Below are 13,120 nucleotides of genomic sequence, written 5' to 3'. Positions count from 1 at the left end.
TATTCGTACATATGAGAGATTTAGATCATCCTATTAACTGCATGCAAGCAAAAGCCTTAATCCCATGTAATGACACAGTTAAAAGGAATATATTTGAATCTTGTTTCATCAAGTCATATAATAGAAATGTTCTGAATTTAAGTCTTGGTTTATTTAAACTTGATGCTTTCGTAATGAAAAAGTTGTAGATAAATATAAGCAACAAAATTAATATATTCAGTTTTTACATGTTTTGGACTGTAAAGATACTTTGTAGTTTCGGTTAGGGTCAAATCTGTTTAGGTTTGTGACCGTGTGATATCCGTGATATCCGATAATCCTGGATTATCTCTTTTAATTTTTGTCCTTTTGACAATTAACCATCTGGTATTCTTGATCTTGTTGTGTACCTGAGACCTTTCTCTTCAATTGTATTTCATTCGCTCCTTGACAATGTCTTAGTAAAGACGAAAGCACTTGGATTTTTGACTATCATTTTCCTGTGGTATTCGCTTATTTAATGAAGTCACGTGCATCTACTGTGATTTTTTATGGATACATAAAGTTCAAGTAAGATCCTCCTTTTATGCTTTCATTTGCTTGCGTGAAATGGTTATCTAGGTCTTGGGAAAGGATGGATCTATACAAATATGAGAGAAAGGTTACTAGTCGGTATAACATTATTCGGGCCATATGTACTCGTTTCGAAATAAGGCTGAATATTCCGACAAGCAAAACAGATTTATATCATATACATTTTATACGTATATATACGCATACCTACATGCATGCGTGTCTCTCTGCACTGTTTGAAATATATGTACGTTTGAAAGTTGTAAACAGATAATAAACACTTGGAAAAAGAAAAAAAATCACCCGATCACTTTGCTCTGAAATATGATAACTGGAAATACTTGTACATCCAATGTTTGCACATTCAAAATCTTTCAAGGATATAAAAGAACCTACATAATCAAAACCAAAACAAAGGGATGTTAAAAATAACTCCAGGGAAATTCACATCCTCGCCGTTGAGTCTACTTGGAAAAACGAAAGAACGAAAGTCTAGAAAATCATCAGCGAGGCTTTCCTCATAAGTCGACTAAAAGAGTCGTCAGACGGAGGAGGAGAATGGCTGTTGCCGCCTTTTGCTCCACACTGCGTCAAAGGAGGTGACGCGGGAGTTCCTTTTGTTTACTTGGAATGGACAAGATAGCATTGTTTCCTTCTCCGCATCTCTCTCTCTCTCTCTCAGCCAAGTCTCTGTCTGTCTGCATCTGGGGCTTGTCTACCTAACATCACTCCACTCCCCCATACCCCAGCCTCTCTCTCTCTCTCTCCGCCTGTTTCATTTTACATACCATCATGAGCATTACCTCCCTGCCTTATAAAAAGCATTGCCTGAATAAGGAATGGGCATCTTTTTACGGAGGGCATTCTCTTTCTCATCTCTACCTTCTTTCTCTTTTCATGGGTTCTGCGTCCACGTATGTATAAAATAAATACACATGTATCAAGTATTCATTACATGAATACATGTGGATGTGTGTTTTGCTTTAAACAAGCCACTGTTACACGACAATTTTAATGAGCAACATAACTATCGGTCGATTTATTTAATGAATTTAAATATTTTTGTTTATTTTTTTTTTTATTTTTTTTTTTTATTTACTTTTTTTGCAACGGATTATAGACACTCATGTCCTTATTCGTCATCAGGTTGTTTCCTAGTTACTGTCATATTTGTACTTAAAGTGGATGAACTTCTTCTACAGATACCTTCCACTACAGTAGCTTCATCATACTCCAAAAGAAAATCCTCATTCTCAGCACATCCAATCCCAAAACAAACAATGCACTTTACACCGCTCGCATTCATGCTCACTCTACTACGTGGATACTAAGGCTCCCTTTCACTGCAGTATACCTTTTTAACAGCATCTGTCCAGCTCTTTCTGGATCCTCCTGGACTCCTCTACTCTACACTTCCAATTATACACAGCTTTCATCAACCTATTGCCCTTTATATTCTGTTCACACGACTAAATCTTAAAATGCATTTATACAGCACATTACTTATCGCTCTGTTAAATAGTATTCTTCCTGTAATTGAAAAAACTTCAAATTATTAATTTGAATAGTTCAGTATTTATACATTTGGCATACAGAAGTGTCGCTAATTGCCCCTTTGCTTTTAAATAGTAACTACTTTACAGTAGTTATATCTGCCTGCCGCTAAAGCCTTTGTGAAGTTTTTTCACACACTTAAGCAGTCTTCAGCTTAACCTTACACGGGAGTGACGAGGAGCGGCTCTTTCTCTCTCTCATTTTTTCAAGTGGATTTAAGGATTTATACACTCACGCTGGATTTATGACTCCGTCCTGGATTACTACTGGATTTAGTGCTGGATTAATTACTATGGATTTTTTCTCCATCATGGACATAATTACACACTAATTCATCGAGGATGGGATCCGGACGCTGCTTAGCGATGATCGTCTATTGAATGATTTTTTCCACACTCGCCAGAACTGTTATCGCAACAGGGTAAGCATAAGGGGCTTTAATGCTTGTTCTTGCGTTACATATTCTATATGCCAGTGTTTTGAAAATTGTTTCAAGTATTTTAATTTATTAAATTCTTGCTAGATTGAACCTATGATTTTAATGCAGTCTATAATTTTATTTCTTAAGTATTTGACTACTCGTTGATTTTGCTATTTGTTTTAATGATAATTTGAAAGCTTTTGTGATTTAGTGTTGATTTAAGTAAATATTTACGTAAGGTGATTTTCGTGTATAGTTAATTGCTGTTTTCGGTGATTCGTTGATTTCAAGATTTTATTGATTTATATGAAAATTGTAGATTTTAATCATGCGATTGCAGTAATTGATATTTTGATTAGTGTTGAATTTTTGTTGGTTTATTTTAGTTACTTTTTATTAGTGTTGTATCTTTTGTTCTGATTTTTCCCGTGGTTGATTCTCCTTTACTTTGTATTTTTTAGCGGATGAGTGAAAGGAAGAAGGTTAAGCCCTCGCAGTTGTGAACCTTAATCTCTCGTACAAAAGTGCATTTCTTCGTCCTCGCTCGACATTCTTAATCAGTCGAGGACTCGTTTACGTCATTCCACCACCAGCTGCTACAGTGAAATTTATCTTATTTAATTATTTTGTATTCATGAATGTCTAACCATTTAAATTTAAATTTATTAAATATTTAAAATTCATTTTTTCCATCTCTACCCTTTCACTTAAAAATGCAAAGTTTAATGATATGATCCTGGTCATTTCATATTTATTTTATATTTACATATTTAAACTCCCCCTATATTTTTCCGCTTGGTCCTTCGAACTTTTGGATTAATATTTTTAAGCACTGGTGTGGAATGTTGGTCGTGTCTAGTTGGGCGGTGTCCGGGTCCCCCTCCTCTCGCGTTATACGTGTTAGTTTTTATTTGAAAGTTGATTTGTCTGTGGTGTGTTGTCTATTAGTTAAAGATGGCGGAATCGGAAAAGCGTGAACGTACTACTATACGCCGTAAGATTAGTGTATTGTATACTAAATTGTGTAATGCTGTTGATTCTTTGGATAAAGCTGAATTGCAAACAGAGTTGACTTTTCTGAGTGAGTACAGTCAAAGATTGCACAGCTTAGATGATTTGATTTTGAGTAAAGTTAGACTGGACTCCTTAGTTCCGCAGGAGGATTTGGATAGGCAGGATTCTGAATGTGAGGAATATTATCGTAAAATTAAATTACTGTCAAACAAAATGCAGTCTAGACTTGATAATCTCTCCTTACAGATTGATAATAAAACTCCTTGCAGAACTAGAATTGATTTGCCCAAGTTGAATTTGCCTCAGTATTATGCAGATTCTAAGGAAGATAAATTTACATGCAAGCGATTCTTTGAAGTTTTTGAACACTTGACTGCTCCGTATAATTTAAATGAAGTCGAGAGGTATAATTTACTTGAGCAGCAATGTCATAGTAGAGCAAAGGCTATGATTAGTTCCATAAATGTGTCCCAGCAAACTTTTGGTCAGGCTAAACAAATTTTGATCGCAGCATTTGCTGATGAAATGCCTCAGAAGTCCTCTCATTAAAGAGTTAACTGACTTGAGGTTTGTTTGGGGCAAGGATGATCCATATATTTTTTTATGCTCATATTAAGAAGCTGATGATGCAGTGAAAGATAATGCTATTGATTTGGACACTGTTTATGCTTTATTTATTTTGTGTGGTCTTCACTGCCTACTAAATTTCAAGATATCATAGTTGCGATCACAAATAAGTCTCATCCTACTTTAGATGATGTCACTGGTAAATTTTTGGAAGCTTGCAGCAGATATAACGCTCAATTAAACATTAGTAAAGAAAGTCCATGTAAGACCGCAGTATTGGCTACTAGTTTGAATACAAGTTTAACAAGGAGTACATGTATGCTTTGTAACGCTAAAGATCACAAAATTGCCAGTTGTACAAAGTACTTGGAAGTATCCGATAAAATAATGCGATTGAAAGAATTGCACAAGTGCTTTAAATGCTTAAAAGTAGGTCATAATAGTAATGGGTGCAGATTTCAAACATCAGGGGTGTGCTTCAAATGCAAAAAGGGTAAAACACTGGAGTTTTTGTGTAGCTCAAAGCCAAACAGATTCTAGTAATAGTAAACAAACTACCACAAAGGGGTTAATGTTGTTGAGAGTGTTAATGAAATCCATCAACTGTTACAGCATCCAGTCATTTGGATATTGTTGATTCTTTATTACCATTACTAACAGTGACAACTGAACATGATCGTGTAAAAGTGGATACAGTTTTGGATTCAGGTAGCCAGAATTCCTTTATTGAGGAAAGTTTAGCAGATTTTTTGAACTTAAAGGTAGTAGATCCTAAGATACATTTGATTATCAAGGGGATTAATACTAATCAAAAGATTTGTACCAAGTCAGTGAGTTTTCCTTTTAGGATTGGTGATGTAAGTTATGAAATTACTTGCATTTGTATTCCTAAGATTAAAATTCAGATGAAAGCTCCTCATATGTCTAAATTAATAGAGCTGCTAAGGCAGAGTGGTAAAGAGGTTGCTTATGATAAATTCAATGGTGTAAACAGAATTCATGACATTGATGATATAAAGCTACTGATAGGTGCAAAGGATTGGCATTGTGTGATGAGCATGGAGAGTGGAGTACTAGGTCAAAAAGACAGACTGACTTCTTTTTACAGAATTGATGATAAACTAATATTGATTGGTTCTATTTCTGACTGGTTCTATTCCTATTAGACATCTTTGATGTCTAATAGGAAGATTTCTGAAGAAATAGAATCTACTACTTCATATATTGGCACTATGGAGATTGATTCTGATGGATTTGACTATGAAGTGCCAACACTTGATGGAATATGTAATTTTGAAAGCATACCAGATATAGCAGAGGTTGCGGATTATTCTCAGTTGAGTCATAATTGTAAGATATTCATAAATATGGAAGAAGAGAATTCTATTGAATGTGTTACTAATGAAACTGAGCAAGAAGTGACGGATTTTATTTTACGCAACATTTCCAGAGATTCTGAAAGATATTATGTTGTACCAATTCCTTGGTTGACTAGATATAAAGATCTTCTTGGATCAAATGAAAGACTTGCTTTCAAGGTTCTGTGCAGTCTGAAGAAGAAATACATGAACAGTAATGTTCTAAAGCGAGTTGATGAAGTTTTCCAGTCACAAATTGATTTGGGAATCATTGAGAAAGTTGAAGATTTTGAAGAATATAAAAGGAAATTTCCAAAATATTTCTTCATTAGCCACAGTCCTGTAATTAAAGAAGAAAGAGATACTATGAAAGTAAGAGTTATTTACATGGCGAATCTTGCAGAAAAGAGACCTGATGGTAGTAAAGGCATTAGTCTGAATCAATGTATTCACCCAGGTTACAACAAGAATTTTAAAATAAGTGATGCATTAACCATGATGAGGTTTGACAAGTTTGTACTTGGATTTGATATTTCAAAAGCCTTTCACAGATTGGCCATTGATGATGAGAATTCCTCACAATTTCTCTTTTATTGGTTTAAGGATGTTGAATCCTGAGATTTTACACCAGTTGTGTATCGCTCAAAGCGAGTAATATTTGGGATGTCTGTTTCTCCATATCTGTTGCAGTGCAGTCTTTATAGTATGCTAATATTGGAGACAGATGGCGATGCTGAAGAAATTCAGGAATTGAAAAAAATCTACCAAGGCAGTTATGTTGATAATTTTCTGATTGGCTGCGCAGATGAAGATGAAGTTGAAATGGTTCACAGGGAAGCCAGTACAATATTTGAGCAGCATAAATTTCCATTGCAGCAGTATGTTACTAATTATTCTCAATTTCAGTATGAGATTGACTGTAAAGTTGGCGCAGAGACTCCACAAGAGGTCAAAATTCTTGGCATGTGCTGGGACAGATATAATGATGTACTAAAGGCCACATGTGTAAAATTAAATGTTGAAGCTGATACTCCTAGGCAGATTTTGAGTTCAGTAATGAGTATATTTGATTTGAATAATGCTAACTTGCCTGTTTTAAACAGATGTAAGATTTTCCTCAGGCAATTACAGTCGGATTATGTAGATAAATGGGATACTACTCTTCATGGTGCTCAGCTAAATGAATGGAGAAACATAGCTTCACAATTCAATAATGGTGAAAGGCTAGAGATACCAAGCTATATTGGTAGCAGAAAGTCTACTTTTGATATAATTGTAATGAGTGATGCGAGTAAAAACTTTATTGGATGTGTTATTTACTTGCAGGAGAAAGATTCAAAGTTGGTATCCTTCGTATCTGCCCATAATAAGATTCTGAATAAAAATCTGCAAGGGCGAACTATGCCTGTACTCGAACTCACTGCAGTAGAGTATGCATTGCAAAGGGCTTTTGAGCTGTATAAAATGCTCACTTCTTGTATTGTGCCTATTGCAGTTAATGACAATGTTGTTTTCAGATTCTACGATTGCCTTAAGTTGGCTAGCTGATTATGAGAACTTGAGAACAAAGCTTCAAAAGAGAAGTGTATATGTGAATAATAGAATCACAAATATTGTCGACCTCTGTAAGTCTATACACTCGGTGAAGTTAGCTCATGTAGGATCAAATGAAAATGCTGCAGATTTCACTACTAGATTAGTATCTTTCTCAAAATTGAGAAACTCTTGTTACTTGACCGGACCAGAGATGTTACGGGAAGATTTAAGTTTACTGGAATGGCTTGTAATTCCTAATCCAGGCATGATTAATGATGTGGATATACCCAAGCTGGTTGTAAATAAGGCAAGTGTTGAAGATATGTCAGTTGGTACAGTTGTTGATATAACAAAGTATTCTTCACTTAACAAAGCGGTTAAAGTACTAATGAAAAGTTAAGTTTTCTTTTTCATAAACAATAAATAAGATTAAGAATAAATTCTAAGAGCCAGCAGTCAATTGCCTTATTAGATGCAAGCTACCAAAAATGCTGTAATGATTTGCTAAAGCTTGATCAACAGAATTGCTTTCCAGATTTACATGATTTTTTCACTTCAAAAACTGAAAGCAAAAAAAGTCTATTCCTGAGCTAGTTAGTAGAATGAATGTATTTTGTGACTCTGATGGTATTCTTAGAGTAAAATGTAAGAATGGGAAAGATGTCTAAAGGTATGATGTCGAGAACTCCAATACTCATTAGTAATAAAAGGTGATTTCGGTAGAATACTGATAATGGACACTCACTTGAAGTTTAATCACTCAGGTACTTACTATGTGTTACATAAATTGAAACCGGCATTTTTTCTGCTTAAGGGATTTTCAACAGTTAAGAAGGTTGTGAATGAATGTTACCACTGTAAAACGTTTTAATAGTAGACCAGTTAAAGTTAATGCTAATGACTATAGAGAATGGAATGTGAAATCCCATAAGAGGTTTTTTTGTATGTTTCATTGATTACTTTGGGCCATTATTTTCACAAGGTATGGAAGTGACAAAGTTAAAACCTATGGGGTAATCTTTAAATGTATTTGGTCTAACATGATTAATGTTGAAATAGTGACTTCAGCTGATTCTAAAGGATTTTTATTGGCTTTTCAAAATCATGTTTACAGCTATGGTTTGCCTAACAAAGTATTTTCAGATTCTGGCTCAAATCTTGGTGGTGCATTCACATGGATTGAGGAATGTCTGAAAGCAAGTGAGGTGCAGGAATTCTTCAATCAGAGGGGTGTCGATGTCACTGAATTTTCACAGTATCCTCGTGGTTCTCTGAATCGTGGTATGGAGGTATCATAGAGTCCGGAGTTGGTCTGGTAAGAAAGTTAATACAGGGAGCAATCCATAATAATATTCTGGATTTTCTGGAAATTTTCTCATGTAATTAAACAATGATATGTTACGCTAATAAGAAACCCATTCTGAACTTGCGCATTGAGGGAGCAGAATGTGAATGATGATTTCAGGTGCTGTCACCAGAGTTTTTGAAGTTTGGATATGATACACAGGTTATGGAATAAGTATTTTTATCACGAAGGTCAACTTGATGATTATGACTCTTCTGATTTGGGTAAGGACTTTCAGCGTTTAATTCATATTAAAGAGAAATTGCGTAATAGTTATCACAATGAATTTTTATTTGGATTGCAAGATCAGGCAACTAAATACAGAGATAAATATTACCCTAGAGAGCACGTTAAAATCTCAAAAGGTGACATAGTTTTGATAAAGGATTCAATGGTTAAGGCTCCCAATTACCCTTTAGCTAGAGCTTGATGTATTTATTAATTTCTTGGTGAGGCTGTTCAAGTACAATTGGTCAAGGGTAATAAAAGTGTTGTCTTTAGGGATATATCGTCTGTTATTCTTTTCGGTTAAGGTGATGGGTTAAGTGATTCTCATATTGATCAGTTAGATTTAAATCTTGTACCTCAGAGTGATTTCAATGTTGTTCTAATGACAATATTGCAAGAATTCAACGGGGGGAGGGGGCTGCTTTGATTTGTTCTGAGAAGAATAAGCAGCTAGCTCAATCTGGTCTTGTATAGAAATTTAAATTTAAATCCGCGGGGGGCAGATTGAAAAAAACTTCAAATTATTAATTTGAATAGTTCAGTATTTATACATTGGCATACAGAAGTGTCGCTAATTGCCCCTTTGCTTTTAAATAGTAACTACTTTACAGTAGTTATATCTGCCTGCCGCTAAAGCCTTTGTGAAGTTTTTTCACACACTTAAGCAGTCTTCAGCTTAACCTTACACGGGAGTGACGAGGAGCGGCTCTTTCTCTCTCTCATTTTTTCAAGTGGATTTAAGGATTTATACACTCACGCTGGATTTATGACTCCGTCCTGGATTACTACTGGATTTAGTGCTGGATTAATTACTATGGATTTTTTCTCCATCATGGACATAATTACACACTAATTCATCGAGGATGGGATCCGGACGCTGCGTAGCGATGATCTATTGAATAATTTTTTCCACACTCGCCAGAACTGTTATCGCAACAGGGTAAGCATAAGGGGCTTTAATGCTTGTTCTTGCGTTACATATTCTATATGCCAGTGTTGAAATTGTTGTTCAAGTATTTTAATTTATTAAATTCTTGCTAGATTGAACCTATGATTTTAATGCAGTCTATAATTTTATTTCTTAAGTATTTGACTACTCGTTGATTTTGCTATTTGTTTTAATGATAATTTGAAAGCTTTTGTGATTTAGTGTTGATTTAAGTAAATATTTACGTAAGGTGATTTTCGTGTATAGTTAATTGCTGTTTTCGGTGATTCGTTGATTTCAAGATTTTATTGATTTATATGAAAATTGTAGATTTTAATCATGCGATTGCAGTAATTGATATTTTGATTAGTGTTGAATTTTTGTTGGTTTATTTTAGTTACTTTTTATTAGTGTTGTATCTTTTGTTCTGATTTTTCCCGTGGTTGATTCTCCTTTACTTTGTATTTTTTAGCGGATGAGTGAAAGGAAGAAGGTTAAGCCCTCGCAGTTGTGAACCTTAATCTCTCGTACAAAAGTGCATTTCTTCGTCCTCGCTTGACATTCTTAATCAGTCGAGGACTCGTTTACGTCATTCCACCACCAGCTGCTACAGTGAAATTTATCTTATTTTAAATTATTTGTATTCATGAATGTCTAACCATTTAAATTTAAATTTATTAAATATTTAAAATGCATTTTTTCCATCTCTACCCTTTCACTTAAAAATGCAAAGTTTAATGATATGATCCTGGTCATTTCATATTTATTTTATATTTACATATTTAAACTCCCCCTATATTTTTCCGCTCTGTAGACTCAGAATTCCTTCTTATCAGTACAAAAATTTATGAATCGGCATAAACAGTCATAAACACTTATTTCACAATTTTCCAAAACAATGTCAATATACTATGAAAATAAGTCTGATTACCAAAACACAAAGATGGAGGTGAATATGATGTGACTCAAAATGTTGAATAAATCATTTATCGTCATAAGAAACATAGTAAAAGCAAACGTTAAGAAAAAAATATTACTCAGTGGCTAACAAACACCAGAAAAGGCAAATAACAGACGTCAGACCACACCATCCTACATGTAAGCAAAAATTAATACTTAAATATTGCAGAATCAATAACCAAGCAAGTAATAAAGAGAGCTAATTTCACCATCACAAAGTAATTTTATCCAAGAAAAAATTTCATCAAAGCAATTGGAATGTAAATTACTTATATAAAAAAACACGCTCTTTATCACCCCAAAACAAAGACTTCCAATTCCACGAGGGTACATTAGTTACTTGACTCTTGGTTCTTCATCAATTTTCAACTATTATTTGTCATACCGAATTTCAGGGTTCTCCCTCTAGGATCTGCTGCGGGATCCCAAGACTATTTACGAATGCCACATACGTTGCAATCTAAGGTCGACGTCGGACAGCCTCGCCATTGCTGGAGACATGTATCAATTTGAGATGAGAGGTCTGTTTGTGGAATTATTCTTTTATCATCACCATCATTATTATTATTATTATTATTATTATTATTATTATTATTATTATTTGAAGGTAGGAGACCCTCTCTTAAACATGTTTTGTTAAAGATGATGGCAGCATCAGTGGAATTGATTTTATATATGGTCTTTTCAATTCTTCTTATTATTCTCTTCTCATCAGGGCTGATATTGCTAATAGCTGGCCGATGTTCATATCTTGGTTAAAGAAAAATGTTTTCTAAAAATACTAATTTATTGTTATGATAACAAAGTGATTAACAAATCTTAGTAATGGAATTCCAACGTTTTCCAACCGTATCATCGGTTCATTTTCAAGAAAGGTGAGCGTGAACTGATTGGAATGGGTTGTTGTTGTTGGAGTATTAAGCTGGCTTTATGCCAGCACGGGCTTAGCTAATGTAGCAGCCCGTAGGTCATTTGAATTATTTTTTAGATGCATTGGTGATTTAAGGATATGAGGCGATCTTTTTATTTATGATTTCTATGGAATGTGCAGGTGGAATGGTATGGATTTCAAAGGTGAAAGGAAAAGTGAATAGGCAAGGTTACAAACCCCTTTAAACCCTAAGGTACCCATTAGTAGAAGATAAAGATCGATAGTAGCGAGTCCTGGCGAGTCAGAGATAGCCAGTAATGAGATCGAAAAATTTATAGTCGTAGAAAAACGGAAAAAAAAAAAAAAAAAAAAAAGGAAAAAAAACGAAAAAAAGCGAACTCTATGGAGTTCAAGTACCATATTTCACTTTACGAGAAAAAAAAAAGCAGAGAGCGTCGATCGTTTAGCAATAGGAACGACGAAGGGAAAAACGAATATTATCAGTTTTAGAAACAGGATAACAAAATAAGCGACAGCTAAGCGGTAGTTAGAGTGACAGTTGAAATATTCGGTCGTTAGACGTGAGGCGGCCGAAAAACGGAGGGGAAAGGAGGATTGTTTAGTAAAAGAAAAAGCAGTTAATGCTATAAACAGCAACTTTTCATGTAGCTGCGATCTTTATGTTTGAGATCTGTATCTGAAATCTTCTAACAGGAGGTCATCTGGGAGACTGATCTCTAGGTCCAACAGAGCGTGGACGAGCTCAGAGAACAGCTGATGACCACTGTCACTGTCGTTATTGGAGATGGCTCTATTTAAAAATGCCTCAAACTCCTCGTAGGTCAGCAGGACTTCCTGATCTGATATTCTCCTACGAGGAAGTATTCGTTGCCGACGTTTGCAGTTCTATTTTCTTGTTTGCAGGTCTGAGTTTCGCTGTTTTGCTTAGCTACAAACTCCTCTGTTTGTGTTTCCTGCTTCTTTAAACAAAACAGGAGCTACAGTCGGTGTCTCGGGTCTGCATTTCTTCTTCAACTGCGTCTTCTGTCTGGGTTCCTGCTTCGGCACGAGCAGGAATCGACGTCTTCGGCGATGCAGGGTTGGGGGGGTAACCTGGGGGGTTGGGGGAGTAGGGGGAGGAGGTAGAGGGGCGGGAGTTTGGCGATACGGAGAGGATGAGGGGGTGGGGATGTAGTGCCGGGATCGAGGAGGTTGGAGGAAGGTTGGGTGTTTGTGGTACAGGTAGGTAGGTTCGTTCTAGGATCGAACCTGGGGTTGCTGGGAGGTTTCCTGGTCGGTGATGGTTGTCGAGGTCTTGCAGGTGGAGGAGGGATGCCCTTCGCCTTCCAAAATCCTCTGCAGTCTGACTGGGCATCCTTAAACCCAAGCATGATGTTGCTGGCTGCAGTTAGGGCATCGGGCAACTGTGTGGCCCTTTTCCTTGTACTTTTTCAAGCACACTTCTGTCTCGTGTTTCGCACTGCACACTCCACAGATGTGTTCTGATTTGCATTCGCTCTTGTGTGTCCATACCTCTGACACTTGAAGCATCTCAGAGGCTCTGGTACGAAGGCTTCGGTCTCGTAAGTGCCAAGAATCCCAAGGCTGACCCCTGGCTGGAATTTGGCCCTTGAAGGTCGCTGCTATCTTTAGAGTTTCCTGTCCATCTTTTGCAGTACATCTCTTGGCTTCCATGATGTTGGGAACCTCGAGGACTCTTTCGATAGTTATGTATTTGGGGACTTTGCATATATCACCCCTTGCTTATTTTTGAAGCAGGATCAAG

Source organism: Macrobrachium nipponense, chromosome 21, assembly GCF_015104395.2.
Source record: "Macrobrachium nipponense isolate FS-2020 chromosome 21, ASM1510439v2, whole genome shotgun sequence".
In the NCBI taxonomy this organism is placed as follows: Eukaryota; Metazoa; Arthropoda; class Malacostraca; order Decapoda; family Palaemonidae; genus Macrobrachium; species Macrobrachium nipponense.
The sequence above is the reverse complement of the archived record's forward strand: the minus strand, read 5'-3'. Positions refer to the sequence as shown.